The sequence below is a fragment of the Phoca vitulina genome, unplaced genomic scaffold, assembly GCF_004348235.1.
Source record: "Phoca vitulina isolate PV1807 unplaced genomic scaffold, GSC_HSeal_1.0 scaffold2, whole genome shotgun sequence".
In the NCBI taxonomy this organism is placed as follows: domain Eukaryota; kingdom Metazoa; phylum Chordata; class Mammalia; order Carnivora; family Phocidae; genus Phoca; species Phoca vitulina.
Window position 1 is genome coordinate 76,021,104 of NW_022589705.1, and position 23,305 is coordinate 76,044,408.

General features: G+C 45.9%; 1 protein-coding gene across 4 annotated transcripts in view; it reads left to right on the forward strand.

Annotated features, from left to right (window-relative positions):
* The first annotated feature begins 11,283 nt into the window (after positions 1–11,283).
* PHC2 (polyhomeotic homolog 2) overlaps positions 11,284–23,305 on the forward strand; it is a 110,682-nt gene continuing 98,660 nt past the window's right edge. For 3 of the 4 annotated variants that reach the window (XM_032388409.1, XM_032388427.1, XM_032388435.1), the window contains exon 1: positions 11,284–11,391. The gene's annotated coding sequence lies outside the window, so the exon portion shown is untranslated. Of the gene's footprint in view, positions 11,392–11,808; positions 12,230–23,305 lie in introns of those variants that run through there. The other variant, XM_032388418.1, reaches the window with a different exon arrangement.

Genomic DNA, 23,305 nt, shown 5'->3' on the forward strand with positions numbered 1-23,305 from the left:
ACGTGCAGTGCTTCTCTGTGGGGAGACTATACCTCACTAACCCCCTTGGTGTCAGCCTAGGCCATTCGCTTCCTTTGACCAACGGAACGTGAATAGACGTGACATATGCCACATCCCAGCAGAAGCTTTAAGAGTCATTGCAAGATTCAGCCATGGTATTTTCTCTTCTGTCTCTGGACTGATATAGGGGCCACTCCTTTGGTCTGAGACACAGAATGTGAACACATTTAGAACAGAACTTCAAATAACCTGCAGCTGTCATGTAGCATAAACAAGAAATAACCTTTGTTGCTGTCAGCCGTTGAGATCGTAGGGTGGTTTCTGCTGCTAAGCCTAGCAAATGCTGCCTAATAATCTTTTGCTTATAATAGAGACAGACCCATTTGGGACCTCTTAAGAGAGAGGACAGGGTTTGTGGTAATGATATCCACAAAATGCACCAAATCCCAGGTATTCCTAGAGCTAAGTATTCGTAGTCAGATGAGCTGCCATAATAAGAGACTCCAAAATAAAAGTCTTGGGATGCCTGGGTGGCTCAGTGGGTTAAGCGTCTGCCTTCGGCTCGGGGCATGATCCCAGGGTCCTGGGATGGAGTCCTACATCAGGCTCCTTGCTCAGTGGGGAGCCTGCTGCTCCCCCTGCCTGTGCTCTCTCTCTCTCTCTCTCTGACAAATAAATAAATAAAATCTTTAAAAACATTAATTAATTAATTAGTTTAATTAATTAATTAAAGTACACATTTTCTTCTGTCCTGAAACAGAAGATGTAAGTGGCTGGTTCAGGATGGTTAGGCAGCTCAGCTCCATGGCTGCCCAAAGATCCAGGTTCCTTCCAACCTGCTGCCCTGCTACCTTCCATGGTGTTCTCCTCATCTGCACCACATCACCTCCCAGCCTGCAGGAAGAAGAGGAGAGAGAGCAGGGGCGACCAGTGCTCCTTTTAAGGATGTACAGAGAACCAACCCACATCACTGCTGCTCACAGACCACTGACCCGATCTTCCTTATGTGACCATGGGTGTGTAATATAGGGCGCGGCTGTAGATCACAGCCAGTGTCCAGCCACGTGACTATGAGCCCTAATGAAACACAAAGTGCACCTTCTATTAGTAAAAAAAAGAAGGGGACAATTTGGTGGTGTTCAGAGCTGGCTTACATAGGCTCAGGAGAGCCCATCACATGTATTGCCCGCCCCCCAGTTCCATACTTATGGACATGACCTGAAATTGGCCTTAGTGGGAGTACACCACAGAAATCGGGGAGCACTACAAATCCGGACTCCCCACCCTGACCTGCCAGAGAGCCCGCTGTTACACATTTGCCTGCGCAGAGGGTGACGGGTACTGAGAGGTAATCAGCACTCTCTGCCACGGTTGGGCCACTGTTTCTTGGTGTTTTCTCTGCTGCCTTCTCTCACTCCCGAGCACCTTCCTCACCTTCTGCTCTACAAGAAGTCCTCCTTGGTTCAAATTTGTGCGTGCAACACATCTTGCTTACCTCTTTCTTGCTCTCGATTGCCTGCCCTGGGCCAGACGCCTCCACTTGGGCTCCTCAGCTATGTCCAGGGGTGGAGGGGCTGGATGGGGATCATGCCCAAAGCTGCCTTCAGAGGAGCTGCAAGCAGAACCGACCCCAGAGGCAGACACTGTGTGCAATTGAGGAGCGAAAGTTCTTTCTGTGTCCCTACCATGCAGTTTAGGTTGTAGGAGACCATCCTTATGCAGTTTGTCAAATATTCCTGTGTATTGTGGTAAAGTACCCATAACATAAAATTTACTATCTTAACCATTTTTAAGTGTACTGTGCAGTGATATAAAATACATTCGCAACGCTGTGCAACATCACTCCCATCCATCTCCACATCTCTGATACTCCTTTTGTCTCTCTTGTGACTAGATAGCCCAGTTTGGTGAAAGAGGCACTTGCCGAGGTGGCAGGGGTCCTCTGGCTGAGGCATGGCTGTGGCCTATATCACAAGGGCAGTAATTTGCGGTATAGACAGGACAGCGGTGATTTGCAGGAGACCTGAGGTCCACACCCAAGGATCTAGGAAAAGTGGCTAGATGAGCACTCCCCGCAGCAAGGCAATCCAGGAGGAAAGAATAACGCAGACTGCAGAGTCAGACAGCACCCAGCACCCTGTCCCTTGGTGACCTTGGGCAAGTCCACCTAGTACCATGTTCTTCACAAACGCCGTGCCTTCTGGGCCTGACCAGTTCTTGCCTCGCTTTGGCTGATTAGTGCCTGAAGCCCTACAGAGGCCTCTAAAAGTGGGTGTCTGTATGATCCTCTCTCACGGACCCTGGTCTTCCTTTTTGTACCCTAGTCAGGTTTTACCTTATCTCCTAATTTTTCATCTGTGTCTGTACTAATCTAGATGTGCCATTATTTTTGTTCAGCATTGTGTCCTGAGCACTGAACCCAGGACTGGCACAAAGCAGCCATTCAATAAAAATGTGTTAAATGAATGACTGAGTAAACAAATGACCTAGGTTAGTTAGCTTCTTTAAACCTTACCTGTAAACAGGAGGGTATCTAAAATATCTAACTAGTGAGGGAGAGGCAAGAACCCATCAGAAAGCATGCCAAGGGTCTAAGCCAGAGTCCTTGCTATGCCTGGTATCAACCTTTTAGTTGCTGGATGGTGTGGAGGTCTGGGGGATCACAGGGAAGAAACTAGGGTACAAGGGAGCTGGAGGGGCATTTGGGGTACTTGGAGCAACACACAAGAAAAAAAATTTTCTTTTACTAAATTAACAAGCATTTGAGGCTGTGCTGGTGCAAGCCAGCTAAATGTCATTCCTGCCTATAAACTGGAGGAACTGATACCTAGCTGATCAAAAGGGGTGCTGGGGAAGACAACATCAATCAGCCCTGTGACACCCTAGGAGAGGCAGGTCCGAGGTAAAGAAAACACCAGAAGCTTAGAACATACTAGAACAGGAACGGCTGCTCCTCACTTTCCTGCTCTCACCCCAACCCCCATCCCCAAGAGAGATAGACAAGTCCTAGTAACCAGTTCCAGGTGTGGGGGGGAAATCCAGCTCAATTTGGGAAGGGTGTCAGTGACTGAGGAATTGCAAATATAAAAGAACAGAACAGGAAGAGGTGGCATGGCTCTCAGGAGATCCCTCCTTAACTAAGGAGAGTTAGAAATAGGGGTCCCTCCCATGGAAGGCCTGGCCAGGCCCCCTCTAGCGTTCAAGACCCAAATCCCTTCGCTCCTAAAGTTCTCTGACCCAAAAGCTCATTCAAGCTCAGCAGAGACAATTCGGTCCCGAGACCCCAGATTTGAATTTTCTTTCCCCTTGAGTAGCTCTTGAAAAACTGATCTCTTGAGGCGCCTGGCTGGCTCAGTCGTTAAGCGTCTGTCTTCGGCTCAGGTCATGATCCCAGGGTCCTGGGATCAAGCCCCGCATCGGGCTCCCCGCTCAGTGGGAAGCCTGCTTCTCCCTCTGCCACTCCCCCGCTTGCGTTCCCTCTAGCGCTGTCTCTCTCTCTGACAAATAAATAAATAAAATCTTTAAAAAAAAGAAAAGAAAAATTGATCTCTTGAACATGGAAGACCCAGTTGCTGGGAGGTACAACCTGCCTTCCAGGCACCAGGTGAAAACAGGAGACTCCCTACATCTGACTTCAACACAAAGAAGAATTTACTAGAAGGATAGAGGATGTGTCACAGAATCCAAGGTTAGGGACAGCATAGGGAGGCAGTCAGGAACCTCAGCACCCTAAAAACTCCAGCCATTGGTTTTGCTTTTCTTTCTTGCTGCAGACTGATTGGTTCTTTTTCCTAATATGCATGGTGGAAAATGTCCACTGCCAACCACTCCTAATATCACCTCCATTCAAGAGAGCAGCCAAAGGCAAGCAGCAAGGCCTCGGCTCCATTCCGGGCTCTTGGACATGGGATGTGATTGGCTCAGCTTGGGTCTGTCGCCTGCCCTGACCAATTATCTGTGGCCTGGGGTGAGGGGTGGAATCCCAGGTGTGTTTAGCTGCTCTTCTCCCGGCCCTGTGGTTATAGGACAGGCAGAACCATTCCTAGAACAAGGATACTGAGCAAGCAGCAGACACAGTTCCTTCTACATGTGATTTGTCCTATGTCACTTAGCTAGAAAATGGCACGCCAGGTCGAAACGATTTCTATGTTCTTCCCATTTTGCTCCATTTGAAGGCGCAAACGAAGGTCATCAAGCTGGAGGGACACCAGAAGAGAAGCCCAGAGCTGCAGACTACAATGAGGGTTCAGGAGGCAGTGAATAGAACCATGCTTCCAAGGTCTGGCTTCCCTGTGAGACTATAACTGGGGAGGATGGTGTGTGTCTAGCAAGGGTCTCGGCAGGTAGGAATACTCAGTAATTAATAAAGGAAGAGAAGGAAGGACAGAACGAAGGAAGGAAGGGAGGAAGGGAGGAAGAGAGGGAGGGAGGGAGGAAGGACTGTGATTCTAAATCACTTGTAGTTTGGTAAAAAGAAAGATTGCAATAGTAAGCAACATTTATTGAGCACTTCGTATTTTCAGACTTCACATGAAATCAATGAGCTGAATATCATTATTACCTTTTATAGATAAGATACCGAGGCACAGAAAGGTTAAGAAGTGCACCCCAGTTCACTGGGTAAGTGGCAGAACGGTTGCAAATCTAAGCAGCCTGGCTCCAGACTCCCCCACGCGTAACCCCGGGACCGCACAGCCTCTCAAGATGTCAACGGCCCAGCCCAGACCTAGAGAATCAGACTCTCTGAGGGTGGGACCTGGGAATCTGCATTTGACCAAGGTTCACACGTGATACTGATGCACAGCCAGAGTCAGACCTAAGAGTGTGGATCTAAAAAGTAGCAGCAAGTCTGAGACCACGTGATTAGAACAAATAAGGCTGCCTCCAGGATATTCGAGTTTGTCTGATCGTGTGAACATGAGGCCTGCTGAGGAGGCCTCCTCTTTGTGAGGAGGGAACCCAAACCCAGATCAATCACAAAGAACCCTCTGGAGACCTGTGAGCCGAAGGCCAACTCAGGAGACCGGCCTATTAGACACTTGCTGAAGGGGCTCCAGCCACTGGCCACCGTCCTCCCAAGAGGCGGGCCTGACTGTGTACCTGCCTAGTTCCTGGACTTTGATCTCCCGTCTGACCTCCTTCTCACCCCTGCTCTGATCTGACAACTCCCGCTGGGTTGACCCCATCTCTGACCCCAGCCTGCCCCAGTTTTCAGTCTCACTGCTCCAGGCTGATGTCTCACAGGGTGACAGCTCGAGGCAGGACAATATTCGGATCGGCCACCAATAATGGGAGCAAGATGCCATGTCTTCTGCTGATGGAGTGACAAATGGAATAGTCATGTCAAATGAACTGTGGTTTTCAGAGTGGAATTGGGGGACCTGACCCCAACTCTGCAACCATCACTGAGCGTGGAATGTCGAAATAGCAGTAAACAGCCCTTGGTCTTAACTGGAGCAATGTTCTTACATTCACTGAACAAATGGCTATTGGGAGCCATTTCCATGACAGTTTCTGTGTCAGCACTGGGGACAAAAAAGATGAACAAGACATTGTCTCTGCCCTCAAGGAGTTTCTGTATGCCTGATTCCGCTGTGGCATCCAGAGAAGATGATGCCTCGAAGATTAGCCAAAGAATTGGTCCAAAAAAGAAGAAAGGCTGCAGGATTGCACTTTCGGATAAGAGATGGTTCTAGCTTTGTCCAAGGTTCCAAAGTCCCTCAATGACAGGACCTGCCTATGGAAGTCTGGGGGAGCTAGTTCTGAGCCTCAGAACACAAACAGCTTTTTAAAAACAAGATCTGTGGGTGCCTGGGTGGCTCAGTCGGTTAAGCCTCTGTCTTTGGCTCAGGTCATGATCCCAGGGACCTGGGATTGAGCCTGGAGTCAGGCTCCCTGCTCAGCTGGGAGCCTTCTCCCTCTCCCTCTGCCACTCCCCCTGCTTGTGCGCTCTCTCACTCTCACTCTCTCTCTCAAATAAATAAATAAAATCTTAAAACAAAACAAAACAAAACAAAAAATGAGATCTGCCTATGCACCAGAGGCTTAAGCCCAGGGGTTGGGTAGCCTTCCTGGTAGGCATCAAAAGGGCTCAGGATTAGGCCTTGGGCTCCCCCATTCTGTTCTTGGCAGGATGTAATCCTAGACAATTCACACTCCCTCCCTGGGCTTCAGTTCCCTCAGACCATTTCCTTTCTCTCTGAATGAATTCTCTCCAGTCGTTCAAAGAGTAATTGATAAATGTCTGTTGAATGAATGAATGAACCTCTGAGGTACCTTCCAGCTCTGATACTGTGAGTGTATGAGCTGGAAACATCTTTGGGAAAAAATCTTAAGGGCACCTGGCTGGCTCGGTGGATGGAGCATGTGACTCTTGATCTCGGGGTTGTAAGTTTGAGCCCCACATTGGGTGTAGAGATTACTTAAAAATAAAGTCTTTTTTTTTTTTTAAGATTTTATTTATTTGCGAGAGAGAGAATGAGAGACAGCATGAGAGGGAGGAGGGTCAGAGGGGGAAGCAGACTCCCTGCTGAGCAGGGAGCCTGATGTGGGACTCCATACCGGGACTCCAGGATCATGACCTGAGCCGAAGGCAGTCGCTTAAACAACTGAGCCACCCAGGTGCCCTTAAAAATAAAGTCTTAAAAAAAAAGGAAAGAATGAAAATGAAATTGGCCAAGAAGAAAACGTTTAGTCCCATTCCTAAGGGACCCTGGGTCACACTCCATTCTCCAAGTATGATCTGCTCCTTATGGACAACCTCACCTTTCTTTTCATCCCCTTCCTTCATTTTCCATCTCCTCTGCACATATTGTTGTGGGTTGAATTGTGTCCCCCAGAAAAGGTGAAAAGATATGTTCAAGTCCTAACCCCTGGTACTGGAGAATGCGACCTTATTTGGAAATAGGGTCTGTAGATGTAATGAAATTAAGATGAGGTTATACTGGGTTAGGGTGGGCCCTACTCCAATAGAACTGGTGTCCTTACAAGAAGAGGGAAATTGGGACACAGATGCACAGGGAGAATGTCATGTGAGGATGGAGGCAGAGATGTGAGTAATGCATCTATAAGCCAAGGAATGCCAAGGATTGCCAGCGCCACCAGAAGCCAGGAGAGAGGCATGGGAGACATTCTCCCTTTGAGCCCCCAAGAAGAAACCGACCCTACAGATGCCTTGATTTTGGACGTCTGGCTCTGGAATTGTGAGAGAATACGTTCGTGTTGTTTTAAGCCACCTAGTGTGTGGCATTTTGTTATGGCAGTCCTAGGAAACTAATATATGGCTCCAAGGCCATTATTTGGAAATCACCCAACTGATGCATGTTAGCAGAGCCCTAAAAAAGCACAAGTGGCCCTGACAGCTCTCCAAATGTTCATTGCAGATGAGTCATCGTTGTGCCTATTGCGGATCTCTGAAACCAAGAAGCCTGACTCCCCCATGGGAAGGAAGAAGGCCTTCCACAAGATTAGCAGGAAGAGGATGCTGGGGGGGTAGGGGGTTGCCAGCTGCTTTTCTTCCCCACTGGGGAAAGCCCAAAAAAGGGGACTATCATCACTATTAAATGTCACAGTCATTTCCTTTCGCTCACTCAGTAAGTATACACGGAGCACTTAGGGTGCTGGGTGCTGCTGGGCGCTCGTGGAAAGCATGCACGTGTGGATGGGGGAGGCACACTACAGAAATAGAGCACACTTTCCATGAGTTGTATGAGCCACTCTGGAGTTGGAGACCTGGGGCATGGTGGGTTACCAGCATGGACTTGGGAATCAGACAGTCCTGCTTGAATCCTGGCCACTGACTTCCATTGTCATCTTGGCCAAGTTACTTAATCCCTCTGGGTCTTTGTCTTATTGTAAGTATTAAATAAGATGATGTATATAGCACAAGGCCAGAGTAAGTGCACAATAAATGTTATTTTCATTATAGGAGAGCAAAGATGTTCACGAGAAACAGCTCAATAAAAGGGCAAGGTGATTGTGATAAAGCGGGACCCCATCACCTCTTGCCTAACACTATCTGAACAAATGCTCAGAGCAACTCTGGGAGGTAGTCTCAATTTACAAATAACATAACTGTCAGGATGCCTGGGTGGCTCCCTCGGTTAAGCGTCTGCCTTTGGCTCCTCGGGTCATGAATCCAGAGTCCTGGGATGGAGCCCTGCATCAGGCTCCCTGCTCAGCAGAAGTCTGCTTCTCCCTCTCTGTCTGCTGCTCCCCCTGCTTGTGCCCTCTCTCTCTCTGTCAAATAAATAAATAAAATCTTAAAGAAAAAAAATAACGTAACTGTGGTTTAGGGATGTAAAAACTCGGCCAAGTTCACAGAACAAGAAAAGTGGCAGAGTCAGTGTTCAAACCAGAGTTTCCAAGCACATACTCTTCTTATTCCTGGGCAACCTTTATTTGCAAGTCAGGATGGGGGTGGGTGGGGCAGCATCTGGTTGGGGGAGAGGGAGAGAGTCTAGATCACTTTGCTTAAAGCTGTGCCTGCCTCAAAAGTATATTGTTTGTATTGGACTTTCATGTTTATTTTGTTTAATTAGCAAATACACCTCTAGTGCTTAGTATAAGGGGTGCTAAGCACTTTATGTTAGTAACTTAGTTATCTTCACAAGAGACTAGAGGGTGGGCCCTGTTTCATTCCCATTTTGCAGATGTGGAAATTGAGACCCAAAGAGGTTAAGCAACTTTTCCAAGGTAGTGGAAGCAGGATTTACACTTGCTTCTTTAGGTCCAAGATTGTATGCTCTTAACCACTCTTCTATGCTGCCTTATCTTTTGGAGTGGTGGTGGGTTGGCTGTCCAAGTGTGTACACCCGGGGTGGGGGGGGGGGAGTGAGGGAATTAACACCCCACACCAGCCACCCTTTGGTGCTATTGCTGCAATAAGACCGTGAGTAATTTGACCCTATATGGTGAATGGCAGGATAGGGGCTGTTTAGCCCTGGGTTTCTCTGAGTCAACAGCTTTTCATCCCTGCCCCACTTCCTGAAAACTCTTTGCTCCTCAGCTTTGGAAATCCTTTGAGCACAAAGAGCTCATTTCCTGTGGCCAGGAAGGACGGAGGAGTTCCTGATGACAGCTCATCTCCCTCATTAAGGCGCTCATAAAAGTGTTTCAAGGAGCCTGACTTATGGCTCCGCTGTTTGTCAAGATCCTCTTCTGTAAGAAGCCACTCTGGTAATTTGGTGCTAGGAGATGTGCAGGAGAAACCAGCTCCTTTGAGTCCAGGAATTATTTATGATCCTAAGAAGAGGGAATGTCATTGGAGAGATAACAAGTCTTCACCAGCACAACAGGCTGTTTAATATGCCACGAGGGATGGGGAACAGCTTCAAAATTCCAAAGCCAGCTAGGAAAACTTGAGAGATTCTGTACATGTGGGTTGTCTGTTCCTAGGAAAGCTCCTGGGGCAATAACAGCTAACAATTATGGAAGTTTTACCCTAAGCCAGGACTTGTGCTAAATGCTTTTTATATGTTAATTCATTTAATTCTCACACCGTTCTTACCCTACTTTACAAATGAGGAAATCAAGGCACAGCGAGGTTAGGTAACTTACCCAAGGTCACACATTAGTGAGTAGCCAAGTCAGGATTTTATTCCAAATAAGTCTGCCTACACAGTTGTGCTTGTGAACACCAGTCACAGTTTAGGAGGAAATTGGGTTTTAAATCAGCCCAATAAAGTGAAATGTACAATATATTCAAAATTACCTTTGATAATCCCTTAAAATGCCTATAAAATTTAACATATTTGATTTGAGGCATATGGCCTTTCTCCAGTAATCACAGAACCACTGAGCTAACTTAAAGGAGCAAAGGGAAAGTCCATATGCAGATGTTTACACTTTTAAACTACTCTGCTTCAGATCTCTAGAGGTAAAAATCAAAAAGCAGGGAATTGTAGAGTGTACGTACCCACCTACAGAGGTGACTCTATTCTTTTTTGATATTTAGCCTCTGTGACCCTAACACATACCACTTGTCATGTGATGGTTTGCAGAGAGCATGGTCACATTTTAAGAGGAGAGGCAGGGAAGTTCTGTTACAGAAGTCCAAGTCCAAGCCTAAATTAAATGAACCTGGTACAATGAGACTTCATGAGACTAGCTTTAAGAGCCAGATAAACCTAGATTTGAACCTAAATCTGTTACTTACTAGCTGTGTAGCCTTGAGCAATTTGTTTAACTTCCTAAAGCCTCAGTTTCTTAATCTGTAAAATGGTCATAGCAATACCACTGTGTTGAGAAGATTGAATTTAAAAGTTTACAAAGTAGGGGCGCCTGGGTGGCTCAGTCGTTAAGCGTCTGCCTTCGGCTCAGGTCATGATCCCAGGGTCCTGGGATCGAGCCCTGCATCGGGCTCCCTGCTCCGTGGGAAGCCTGCTTCTCCCTTTCCCACTCCCCCTGCTTGTGTTCCCTCTCTCGCTGTGTCTCTCTCTGTCAAATAAATAAATAAAATCTTTAAAAAAAAAAGTTTATAAAGTATCGAGTTTGAGTATAAATCATAGTAATTAAGTACTAGCTATTAAGAGCTGTTTGACGGGAGGCAGGTCACGTTACCTCTCAGCCTCATTTCTCCTCATCTGCAATATGGACATAACTGTTCTGCCTACTAACCTCAAGGGTCATTGTAAAGAAACGCTAAAGCACTGTATAAAGTTTGTAGGAGGATCTTCTCAGCGTCTGGTATACCTGGAATTGTGAGGAGGTACTGGGAGACCCCTGCTGGAGAAAGTGACTCTAAGAGAGTCCTGGGCCTGAAGTCAAATATGGGCTCAGCTCTCCACTTTTGCCATTTGGTGTGACTGTGTGACTTTGAGTGAGTGACCTAATCTCTCTGAGCCTCTCCACCTTCCCTTCTATTAAGTAGGGTTAACAGTACTGACATCACAAGGTGACCCCGAGATTCATATTCTGCCGAAAAGTGTTAGGCACGTGGTAAGCGCTCATTTACTGTTTGCTGAGTCTGAATCCTTCTGAGAGGAGCCAAACTCAGCCCCTCTCCCTCCGTAGGGTGGGGAAAGTGCACGGTGTCTCCACACGGAATTCGGGTAGGAGAGATGCTCCCGGGGGGCCACTGGGCTCCAGTGCCTCCCCGCTTCTCCCCGCCTCCCGTCCTCCCAGCCGTTGCCATGGCCACCGGTTCAGGCCCGGAGCAGCACCTAGGCGTGTTCAACCCAATCCCCGCCTTTCCAGAGTGACCATTGGTTGGAGAGGCCACGTGACGCGCGCTGGTATGCTAATATATGGTAATCGCCCCCCACGCCCCTCCTCCCCGGGCTGTGTCCGAGTAGCCAGCAGGGTGCGCGGCGCCGAGCCGAGGGGGCGGGCTGAGGGGCGGCCCCCGGGAGAGAGCGGCCAGGTGGAGGAGGAGCGCGAACGCGACCGCAGGTAACGGGCGGGCGCGTGCGCGCTGGGGCCGGCTCGCGGCGGACGGGCAGCGCGCGGGGCACTCGGGTCGCTGCGCTGCCGGCTTAACCCTTTGGGCACCCAGCTGTCACGCCCGGGCCGGGGCGCGGCGACCGGGGCGGGCCGCGCGGGGCGGGGCACTGCGGTGGGCACGGGCGGGCAGGCGGCGGGCGGCCTGACCCGGGATCCGGGGCGCGGGGCCCGCGCGGGCACCCGGCAGTCGGGCCCGCGGAGCGACCGGCCGCGACGCGCAGGGTGCCGGGACCCAGCGGCGGCGAGGGCTGCGGGGCAGCTGCGGGGCCGGCACTTGCGGCAGGCTGAGGGGGACTGGCCGGAGCACCGGCGCTCGCGCGGCTTCTCGGGGGCCGAGTCCCTTCCGCGCAGAGGCCCGCGCCTCGGCAGCCCGTGGCCTGGCGCGGCCTGCGTCCGCTCGGCTCGTCCCGCAGAGTGCGAGGAGACCCGGGGGTCGGGCCTGACCTCGGCGTCCCCCTACTCAGTCGGGCCTGACAGCCCGGCCGCCGGCACTTTGACCCGGAGTCAAGGAGCCCCTCCCCCCCGCCCCGCGTGGGACGAAAGCGAGATTGGTGCTTGGGGGGGCACCGGCAGAGGGAACTGGGGATTGCCGGTGCTGGGAGGAGAGGACAATCCCCTAAAGGAAAACCAGGCCCCAAGATTTGCCAGGTTTGAGAAGGAGGGATGCCCAGGAAAGGCACTGGCCCCTTGTTTTCTGTGCTGGGTGATGACCTGACACTCATGGGCAAAGGTCACTGCCGGACACCTGGATCGGGTCTGTCATGTCCAGAGGAAGCGGCTGTTTTGCGTGAGTTTCTAACAAATTTTTTATAAGGCAAGGTTTAAATTCATCTTCCTTTCTCGCCCTTCTACTAGGTCGGCTAACAGTGTGTTCTTTGGATTATCCACCTCCCCTCCCCCAACCACACCAGTTCACTAAGATCGGTGGCGGCTTTAGGCTCACGGTGTAATTTAGCTTTCACTACAACAGAGATGGTAGGATGGGCGATGTGCCACTAATGTTAAGCTTGCCCTGGGAGCTTCTTGGCAGAGTGCGGTGAGGGGGATGTTGCTATCATCAATGGGGATGAAAAACTGGCTAACGTGCCAGTGATATCAATAGAATTTCCTTTATGAGTCTAAAGTCGTTTCTCCCAAATCAAGGGAAAACGTGGTTACACATGAAAAGTAGAGGAACCAATTTGATTTTTGCAAGTGAAGTGCAAATTGCACTTCTTACCGCTCTTGATGTCTTTTATCACGCAACAACAAACACTTGCTATATGCCAGGCACTCTGCTGTGTCTTGTGCTATGTCTTGGGGATGCAGAGACGAATAAGATAATTAGTCCTTGTCCTCAAAGAAGTAGTGGGAGAGACAAATAAAATTGCCCGTAAAAGTGATAGCATAATAGATGTGTGTATAAAGAGCTGTGGAAACACAAAGGAGGGAACAATTAGCTGTCTGAGAGGGTCAGAGAAGGCTTTCCAGAAAAGAACACGTTTAAGCAAGATCTTGAAGGATGAATAGGAGTTTGCCTCGCAGAGAAGATTGGGAAGGACAGGAAGGGCAGCCAAAGCAGAGGAGAGAGTGAATATAGACACTGGAAGAGTATGGTATCCCTAGGCAATGGCTTTATATTGTAGCCATGGCCTTTTTCCTTCCTTGATAAAGTAAGTTTCCAAAAGTAATCTAGAATTTCTAATTGCCTCTACAATTTTCCAGTGGTATTTTCCTTCTTATTGTTCTTCTTCCCCACTTTTTCCCCTTATCAGTTTTTCTGAGCCTCACCCCTGGTCTTTGCCACTTGTATCTATCCAAGTAACAGTCCAACATACAGAGATAGGAAAGGGATACTTTGCAGTAGCTCCAAGGTAGAAGGCCTGGACACTGGGTAGAATGTGTGGCAATAGGGGCACAATCCTGAGAGGACAGATCTACACCAGACAACAAGACGAAAATACAGGGCATAACCAGGGAAGCAATGCTGAATGTCAGATCTGTGAGGTCAGGTTTCTGAGACCTGAGGAAGTGAGTAATAAGGTCAGAAGCCGGGAGGATCTGGAGCAAGAGAGGATCTGGCCTGTGATATGGGTCAGGACAAGCAGTTCAGGACTGAGCCATGAATCATGCAGAAGTGACAGAACCCACTGTTACATGGTGCCAGCCACAAAGGACAGGGTTGGATCCGACAGCTTCAAGCAACTATTCAGAAAAGGACAGCACCATCTTCTCGATAGAATATTTCTAGCATTTCCTTCTTTCTGTTCTGTCTCCCTCCTTACTCTTATCCTCTTTTGATCTCATTTTCCACCCACGATGCACTTTTATTGGGCTTCTTTTACCAAGTGCTTAGCTACCAAAGCAGAGAAATCCTATTCTGCTGCCTTAGCATCCACCTCCAGAACTCTAAATAGTCCATTTTACCTCATAAGCCATCAACTAGCCAGCCTATGTTCACTTCCTAATCATTTGGAAACAACAAGGATGGGCCAAGAGGTAATACAATGGACATCCCCAAAACTCACCTAATGTTTGAATCAGATAAAGGCCTTTTAGCTTTGCTTAAACCAACATTAATTTTTAGAATGGATAGTGGTGAAGTTTTGGCAAATCCCATCTTGAACAATGCTACAGATCAAGCAACGTGAAGAAGTTGATGTGCCTAATACGCATTGCTAGGATTGACAATTCTGTAAGTGCTAGAGAGTCACGGGTGCTATTTAAGCAATTTTCTCAATCACCATGTTTACTGAACACCTGCTTGTGTGCAAATACTGTGCCGTATTTGTGGTTTGGAAGAGACAGGAAAATGGGAGAGGTGGTGTAGTTTGGGGATTATTCTCAGGCAAGGATTTGGATCCCAGTTCTACCAGTTACTTGCTATATGACAAGTTAGTTGACTTTGTTTCTTTGTAACAATGCCACCTACCTCATGGAGTTGTGAGGATTAAATGTAAAGCAGCCATTCAGTAAGTTTTCAAAGTGCTGAAACATGTGGTATTAAAGGAGTCAAAAAAAGGAGAAAGATCATTATGGACTATGATTACAAAGGAAGGCTTGAGAGAAGGAGGGTGGAAGGAATTTCCGGATGGGAAAAATCATGTTTATAAAGCATGGGACTAGAGTATGGAAGAAAGTTTTCAGGGACCAGTCTGGCAAGATCAGGTTTAAGCAGAGAAGTTGTAAGACTGGAAGCGGTGATTGAAGCCTGACTTGAACAGGCATTGAATGCTGAACTAAGGAGTTAGAACTTTATCCCATATGATGGAAAGTCTGAAGATATTTGGTTAGGAAAATGTGGGGTCGTGAAAGTATTTTTAAGAAGATTCTCAACAACAGTGTGGAGAATAAACTTTAGTAGGGATAGAAAGAGAACTGCACAACCAGCTAGTACATTATTTACATAGTCTAGATGTGAGGGGGTAAGGAATTGAATTAGGGTGACAGCAGTGAAAATAAAAGATGGATTCAATAAGTATCACAAAGGAAACATGAACAGGACTCTATGACTGTGGATATGGAGGGCAAGAAATAAGGAAGAATCATATACAGCCTTGAACATGGGTGACAAGATGAACAGAGATAAGACAAAAAGGAAAGCCAGTTTGGGGAGAAGAGGAAAAGCTAGATGCTAGATATCCTGAGGTGATACTGGAACTCACAAGTGGACATGTCCCATAAGTATTTGGAAGTGGGGGGCTAGTGCTCAAAAAAGAGAAGTCAAGGAGTCTTATGTAGAGAAGGTGATCAGTGAAGCCATGTGATTAGCTTAGTCGACCAGAGGTAGCAGCATTGAAACAGAAGAATAGAGGACCAAGGGCTGAAGCTTGGAGAAGCCCACATCTAGGGAGGTAGGAAGAAGAAATGGGGTTAGTATGGTAGAAAAGAAGGAATATCAGAGAAGCCAAAGCACCATCTAGTTTATTCATCCAACAAATGCATTCTCTTCACGACCATTTGTGTACTGGATAGATGCAAGGCTGACTGGACATGCTGTTAGCCATGAGGGTGCAGTGTTAGTTAACAAAAGTCAGAAAGGAGAAGAGAGGGTTTCGAGCTGGAGGAATCGGTCAGCAGTATGAAATTGTACAGAGAAAGTGGGAAATGCCCGTTTTATTTAGTAAACGGGGTCATTAGTAACTTTTTGAGAAGGGGGTGGCCATGGGGATATTAAATGCCAGAGTAAAGAGGATTGTGGATAAAAAATGGAGGCAGCATGTACATCACCCTTTGTATGCTTTGCAATACATGGGAAGAGAGAAGTAGGAAAGTGGTTAGAGAAGGCAGAAGAGCCAAGCAGAAGATTCGATCTTCCTTGTCTGCCTCATTTAGTTGCCCTAAAATCCCAGTCACATGCTTTCATATCCTTAATAGCAGTTCAGCAATTCATTTCTTAAACTTACTGCTTTGATAATTACCTGCATATTTCACTGAACAATAATAGTTCAGCTACCACTTGTTGAGTGCTTACCATGTGCTAAACACTTTGTATACATTCTATTCCTTATCCCATTTAATCCTCACAATACTGGATTACAAGCACACAACCTCTTGGACATATGAAGAGGCTAAATAGATTGCCTAAGATCACATAAATAATGGGTGGCAAAGATGGGATTTGGACCCAACTCTGACTCTAAAGGACCATGCTATACTGTCCCTGAAGGCAGGACCAGCTTCGCAGGTACACAACCTAGGCAATCTCCTAGGGCCCTGCACTTAGAAGGTCTCCTCACTTGGTTTAATGCTCCGTTGTTGCTATCTTGAAATTCTTAATTTTTTAACAAGGGTCTTGCTCTGGACCCCACACATCATTTTGCACTGGACCCCACACATCATCGAATAAGTTCTGCCTGAAGGTATCAGTACTACTTCCTGAAGCTGGAAAAGCATGTTGTGCTGGATCCCTTCTTTTGATTGTGTAGTGTGTCAAAGTCCTTGTTGTGTCATGGTGCACCATCACATTTTTCTGTGGTCTTCTCATTTTAGACTCCTGATATTAAGGGCAAATGGGGAATATTTTAGGGTTCAACTAGATAGTCAGTATGAAGATAAGAGAATAAAGAGGCAAGGAATTATTACCTGGAATGGCTCCTGGAAACTCATCCATCACGTCTTGAGAGTATTATTAAGTAGAGTTACAGTCCTGATGCTGTTGATACTCCCAATTTAAATAAGAAATGAGTTCATTTCTATTCTTTTTTAGTCAGATATTCCCATTTGCTTGTAGGAAGCTATGGCAAGCTTTTTTTAACCTGCTAAAACAGAAATTGGGATTGAACAGATGTAATACAACTTATCTGCCCTAATCTGATGCCTTTTTAGTCAGGCTGATGCTACCCCTTCACCCCCATACCAGGGACTACCCAGAAACTTTGAACAGTGTGGCCTGTTTACCACATTTGTCTTGAATGCTCATGGGAACATGACACCCTTGTCTTTGTTGCCTGGTCTATTCTTTTATCTGCTTGTCTGAATCAGGAAAACTTAATCTATGATATTATCTCTTATTTTTGGCTTTACAATCATTCCTTGGCACTGACAACAAATGAAGTTTTTCTGGTTCTCCTGATTACTGCTCTCTCAAAAACAACTTTTACTCATTCTCTCGTTCCTCCCACTCCTGGTCCCTCGGAGTAATTATTTGGCTAGTACTGACCGAGTCCTTACACCACGTGATACTAGCTGACCACCTGACCAGGTCCGAACACCAGCCAACTTAGGTTCTTCTGTGGAGGATATCAAACAAGCCTGAGATTGTGTTGCTTTCTCTCATTCCGTGTGTCATTCCCATTCCCAGAGGGCTTGATCTCACTTTCTACTCCTGATTTGGACCAGGTGAGCCTAAGGATATGTAAGATTAAAACTATAAAGAGATTCGGAGTATAACCTATGGTATATGTCAGGAAACAAAGTTTAGATGGCCAGGTGTTCTCCATGGTCTCCTATTTGTGCTAGTGGTAGAGTCGCCATAAGGCATGTAGTAGTTATCTATTGCTGTGTAACAAATTACCACCAAATCTATCAGCTGAAAACAACAAACTTCTCTATCTCTTAAGATTCAATTCAAGCATTGCATCTCAGAAGCATTTCCTCAGTTGCTTTTTTTTAAAAAATATTTTATTTACTTATTTGACAGAGCACAGCAAGAGAAGGGACACAAGCAGGGGCAGAGGGAGAGGGAGAACCAGACTCCCTGCTGAGCAAGGAGCCCGTTGCGGGGCTCGATCCGAGGACCCCGGGATCATGACCTGAGCCGAAGGCAGACACTTAACGACTAAGCCACCCAGGCGCCCCTCCCCACTTGCTTTTAATGAATTAGTATCTTTCCTCTCTGGCCTTCCTTTGTGCTTTAGCATCTCATTTTAGCACTTACCACAGTGTTGTAATTGCTAAGGAACTATGTCTTTTTCATATCCATAGCTTCAGTTCTGAAAACCATTCCTTGAACATAGTAGATGCTCAATAAATAGTTGTTGACTATGCTTAAGAATAGCTTGTACCTGGGGCACCGGGGTGGCTCAGTCATTAAGCATCTGCCTTCAGCTCAGGTCATGATCCCAGGGTCCTAGGATCGAGCCCCGCATCCTGCTCCCTGCTCTGCAGGAAGCCTGCTTCTCCCTCTCCCACTCCCCCTGCTTGTGTTCCCTCTCTCGCTGTGTCTCTCTCTGTCAAATAAATAAATAAAACCTTAAAAAAAAAAAGAATAGCTTGTACCTTTATATACTTTTTACTCTAGAAAACATATATACTGCAAAGTATCTAGCCTTGTGCCCTGTGATAAATATACTCTTCTTCATTTCCTTGTCTAGAGGCTCAAGTATCATTGTTGTTGAAGATGTAAAGAGACTATTATACATATCAAAGACTTGTTGATGTGCCAACTCACCTATTCCAGGGAGGGCTTCTCGAACTTGTTTCTGTCGGTTAAGTCCCTTCTCCATCCATCTGAAACCAGTTCTGACCCTTGTAGGAAATTGTATAATGAGCCCCTAGCCCAAAGATACTCGATTCAATAACCAAGCCAACATTGGTTCACTATTTAAATATTTGACAAAAACCTTATGAAGGCAGGACCTGAGTCTGGCTTATTCACTGCTGTATTCCCAACACCAAGTACTATTAGATGCTTAATAAATACATGGTGGATGAATTAATGACACTCCATTCTTGATACTCATGTTCCATTCCTGTTATCCAGGTCCTGAACTCTGATCACCCAGAATCTTAGGTGTTCATCATTTCGTATGCCCCAGACATTTTGTCTTGGTCCTTGACTCTTCCCATTCTTTATCATAGCTGATCTTTGGGAATTTGACTCCTTGCTTACTCTGAATTAATTCAGAGGCACCTCTTCCTCTCTTGATCTTCCTAACTAATAATATTGGCCAGATGCCCTTAGGAGAATATTCTTTTCTCTACCTATAGCCAGAAACTATATATGTTGAAAAATATTGAACTGAAGAGAATTACATTCAAATTTCAAAGGAAAGGAGACAGGCTCCTTAAGAAGCAAATTTTGGCCAGAAACCAAGTTCTAAAATTTTGTGAGTCTGTTAAACTGATTAACTTGTAAGCTTAAGCAATTCAATGCAAATTAATTTTTATACCAACCAGCAAATCAAAGGAGGGGAGGGAATTAAGTGAGTGTGTAAATATGGTTGCCAGGGAAACTTTTCCTGACAGAAGAGAGAACCTCACAGGAATTTATGCAGGCCCAAGAAAGCAATGTAACCTGATCTTTCTCTGTTCTCTCTCTGATGGGGGAAGAAAACAATGTAGAAACCATGGGTACAGATAAGGGTGGCTAAAGCCTAAAGGCTTTTCTAGAGACTTGAGGAGTAAGTTCTCCCTCTTAAAGAAGGACTGAGTAGTAGAGTTCTCCAGAGCAAATATGACTATTATAAGGCACCCGTTACTTCTGAGAAAACATCGGAAATGCAGAGTTCTGAATCCATCTCTGAAACGGTATTCATTCATTCAACACATATGTATTCAGCACTTTCTAAATGGCCCATTGCCCAAAGGGAATATGATTAGAAAGGATTGATAATAATTTGAAGGTACTATATCACACCTAGTGGATGGTCTTAAAATTTTATCTAAATTAAGTTTTTGAATAAAGGGTAATATGGACCTAAATATTTAATGCTTTTTTAAAAAATTAAATTCTGTTTCTGTAGAAAAAGCATGAACACAAGGGCATTTTCTGCCATATTTCTATTCTCAGGTCACCATTCTTGAGAAATACCTAACCCATTGATCCATAATGTCACACCCTAAGGTCGATACTCATCTAGTGACAGTGTCATCTGAATTGTAGGCTTAGTACCAGTAAAGGACAAATCTGTCTCCTAGATAGCTAAAATCATAAGAGACCCTTAATATCTTAGCTCTAAACGATGGGTGGTTTGAGATCTGAAATCTTGGCTGTAAAATGCATTTGGATTGAAATGTATAACACTGTTGCGTATCTGAGGCCTATCATTCAGTGTTTGCCCTTTTGCCTTAATGTGCTGGAGTTTTGTACTGCATATGGTACCTTTCAGTGGCCTGCAGAGAGGGCAGTAGAGGGTAATGGTTAACAGCATGGACTCCAGAACCAGACCATTCAGGTTCCAGCCCCACCTCTACCACTCATTAACTGAGTTTTACAGCCTTATTCAAGTCTCCTTGTGCACAGTGAGGATAATAATAGTACCTACCTTGAAGAAATATAGAATTAAACAGGTTAATACATGTGAGGTGCATAATATGCACCATGTAAGCTCTACCTTTTATTATTTCCTGTGTCCTCCTAGATAGTAGGGTTGATTCCATTTGAACGAAGAGCTGGTTGAGGTATAGAGAGGTATAATTTCCCTAAAGTTGTATGCTAAGTTTGGGCTCAGATTATTTGCATCCTTAATTTAGCCCTGAAGTTTTCCATTCTACTTTGTAAGAGAGAGAGAAAATGAGAATTTGAGTAGGAGAGAAGAATTTGGCTTTTGGAGCACTTTGAAATAGGAGTTACTTCACAAAAGATGGTGACACTAAAGCATAGGAAAATCAAGTTGTCTTCTTAAAGGCAAAATCAGTGTGAGAAATGGTTGGGAATCATATAAGACAGGGGACGTCATACTGGGGCAGGCCTTCGTATGTCGAGCTCCAAATTCTGTCTCTGATCGTGATAACAGGGGACAGTTGGAGGAAGTCTTGTAGCTGCCATCCATGACGGGATCTTCTGATTATAGGGATGGACCCGCCTATCCCTAACTGTCTTAGTGTCTTGCTATGTCTTGGTCACTCAAAAATTTAAGCTCTACTTCTACTTTGGGTCTCTAAAATCTGTTCATTTATTCAACATTTTTAAAGCTCTGCACCCCCATGCTAGTAGCTAGGGATGCAAAGATGACTGGACTCCAATCCTGGCACCCCAGAGGTTTATAAAGGAAGACAGACATGGAAACATTAATTATGATCATACTCACTGTCATTAATAGAAGTATGGACAAGGTGTTTTGAAAGCTTAGAGGAGGGATCACTTAATTCTTAGAAAAGTCACCTTCTGAAGAAAGTGACAAATGAGATAATGACAGGAGGATAGGGAGCCCTTAGGCGGACAGTGCAGCTCAGACAGAAGGAGCAGTATATGCCAAGGTGGGGTGTCCGTGCGCAGGAGAGCAAGTATACACGGGGAGTTGCAAATCATCTGACATGACTGGAGCAGAGCATACGGGGAGGATTGCGGCAGAAACAAGGCTGAAAAGTAGGCCAGGAGCAAACACAAAAAGCTTGGCTGGCCAAGCTAAGGAATCTGGTCCTATTGTTGGAGGCCCCAGAGAAGTGTTGAAGCAGTGAGGGGCTCAGAGCTGCAGTCCGGAGAGTGGTTTGGACAGGAGCAAGACTGGACACACAGTCTCACGATCAGAAGGGCACCTCTAGCTCGACTTCTCATCTCCTGCCGGTATTTTCACTGAGTATGTGCACTTGTTCTTCCAGCCCAGATTAATTGATGACATGCCAGGTACAGGGCTAACTGCTGGAAATCCTGAGACAAGCCACACGCTACCCATGCCTTGGAGTCGCTGGCAGGATCTTATTTGTCCTAAACAAAAGCTTGCTTGAGTTTTTCGGCTCTCCTGTCCACCTTCCACTTCACCTCGGTCCCAGGGCTGGTGTTGTGTGTGTGAAGATGAGCTGGGTTGGGTTGGCCTTCTGTGCTCATGGTGATGTCCCTGTCCCTGTCATAACTCACTCCTCTCAACTTTCTCTTAAGTGCAGAGTTCTCATCATTTAGTGAATTCCTATGCCGAGTGAATCAATTGCATCCCCCTTTTTAGACTTTTGCTATTTAAATTCTTCATCTTGTTTCATTACCCCAAACATCAGGCATTCTAGGTTAGAGCGCTTAGTCCTACATTAAACTCTTTCAGTGGCCTGCAGAGAGGGCAGTAGAGGGTAATGGTTAACAGCATGGACTCCAGACTGGTTTACAGAGTCCTTACTCTCTTCATCCTTCTTTTCTTCTTACCCCAAGGAGGATACCAGAATTGCAGACTGTGTTATTTTCCGGGCTTTTTCTATGTGGTGTTAATACCTTTCACCTTGAGACCACAGTCCCCAAAAGAAAAACTCCTCCCACTCTGAAAATAAGGAAATTGAAGATGAGAGGATATTTCTACTGCGATAGAATAGCAGATAGTGTTTTATTAGAAATAGTAGTGTTTAGTACATAATAATAAATTGTGATTATGATTTACTGAGCCGTTATTCTATATGCTAATTGCCATGCTAGAACTTTACATGAGTTCTTATTTAAACCTCACGGCCACTCTGCAGGGTAAGAACTTATTACTCCTTTTTTATAGATGAAGAAACAGGCTCAAAGGGGTGAAATGATTTGTCCAAGGTCACATCACTAATAATAATAGCATCAGGTCTTGAACTCAGGCCTGATTCTAGAAATTAATTTCTTCACTACTGTGGAGCACAGGGTAAATATGCAGGGTCTGGGTGGGGTACCTGTGGTCATCAAGAGTGAGCCCATTGTTTTCAACCTTTAGTGACAACTGCCATTGTCAAATCTAGTTCTTGGTTCTTACTAGCCATTTTAATAAGTTATTTTATTTGGATCATAGGAAGGCACTTAGTAAGTTTCTAGTAGCACCCCTCCCCCAAAGTTTGTGATGTTTGTCTTAATTTTATGGATTTTAGTTTGTATGTTAGTCCTAGGAGATGTTGTAGTTCATTATGGATTCGATGCTCACAATTTAGGGACCTATCAGGTGAAAAGTTTGTGCCTTGGCATGTTGCATATTCTAACAGGTTTGTTGTAGAGAGAGCTAAATGTCCTCTTAAAAAATATTATATATGTTGTAATTTCTCTACAAGATCCGTCTACCCCAGGGATGGGTATAATAGGTTGAATAATGCCTATCCAAAGATAATTAGGTCCTATATATAAGGTAACTTATAAATGTTACCTTATAAAGAAGAGGGGTCTTTGCTGATGTGATTAAATTAAGGATCTTGACATGCGGAGATTATTCTGGATATCTGAGTAGGCCCTAAATCCAACCACAAATGTCATTCTGAGAGGCGGAGGGAGATTTGACACACAGAGAAGAGGAGGCAATGTAAACACAGAGGTGGAGATTAGAGGGGTGCAGCCACAAGCCAAAGAATGTTGGCAGCCGCCAGAACTCGGAAGAGTCCAGGAGTGGAATCTCCCTGAGAATCTCCAGGGAGAATGCAGCCTTGCCAACCCCTTGATTTCAGCCCAGTGAAACTGGTATTGAAATCCCAGCCTCCAGGACTGTGAGAGAATACATTTCTGTGGTTTTAAGCCAGGAAGTGATTTGTTATGCCAGCCACAGGGAACTAATACAATGAGAATAGT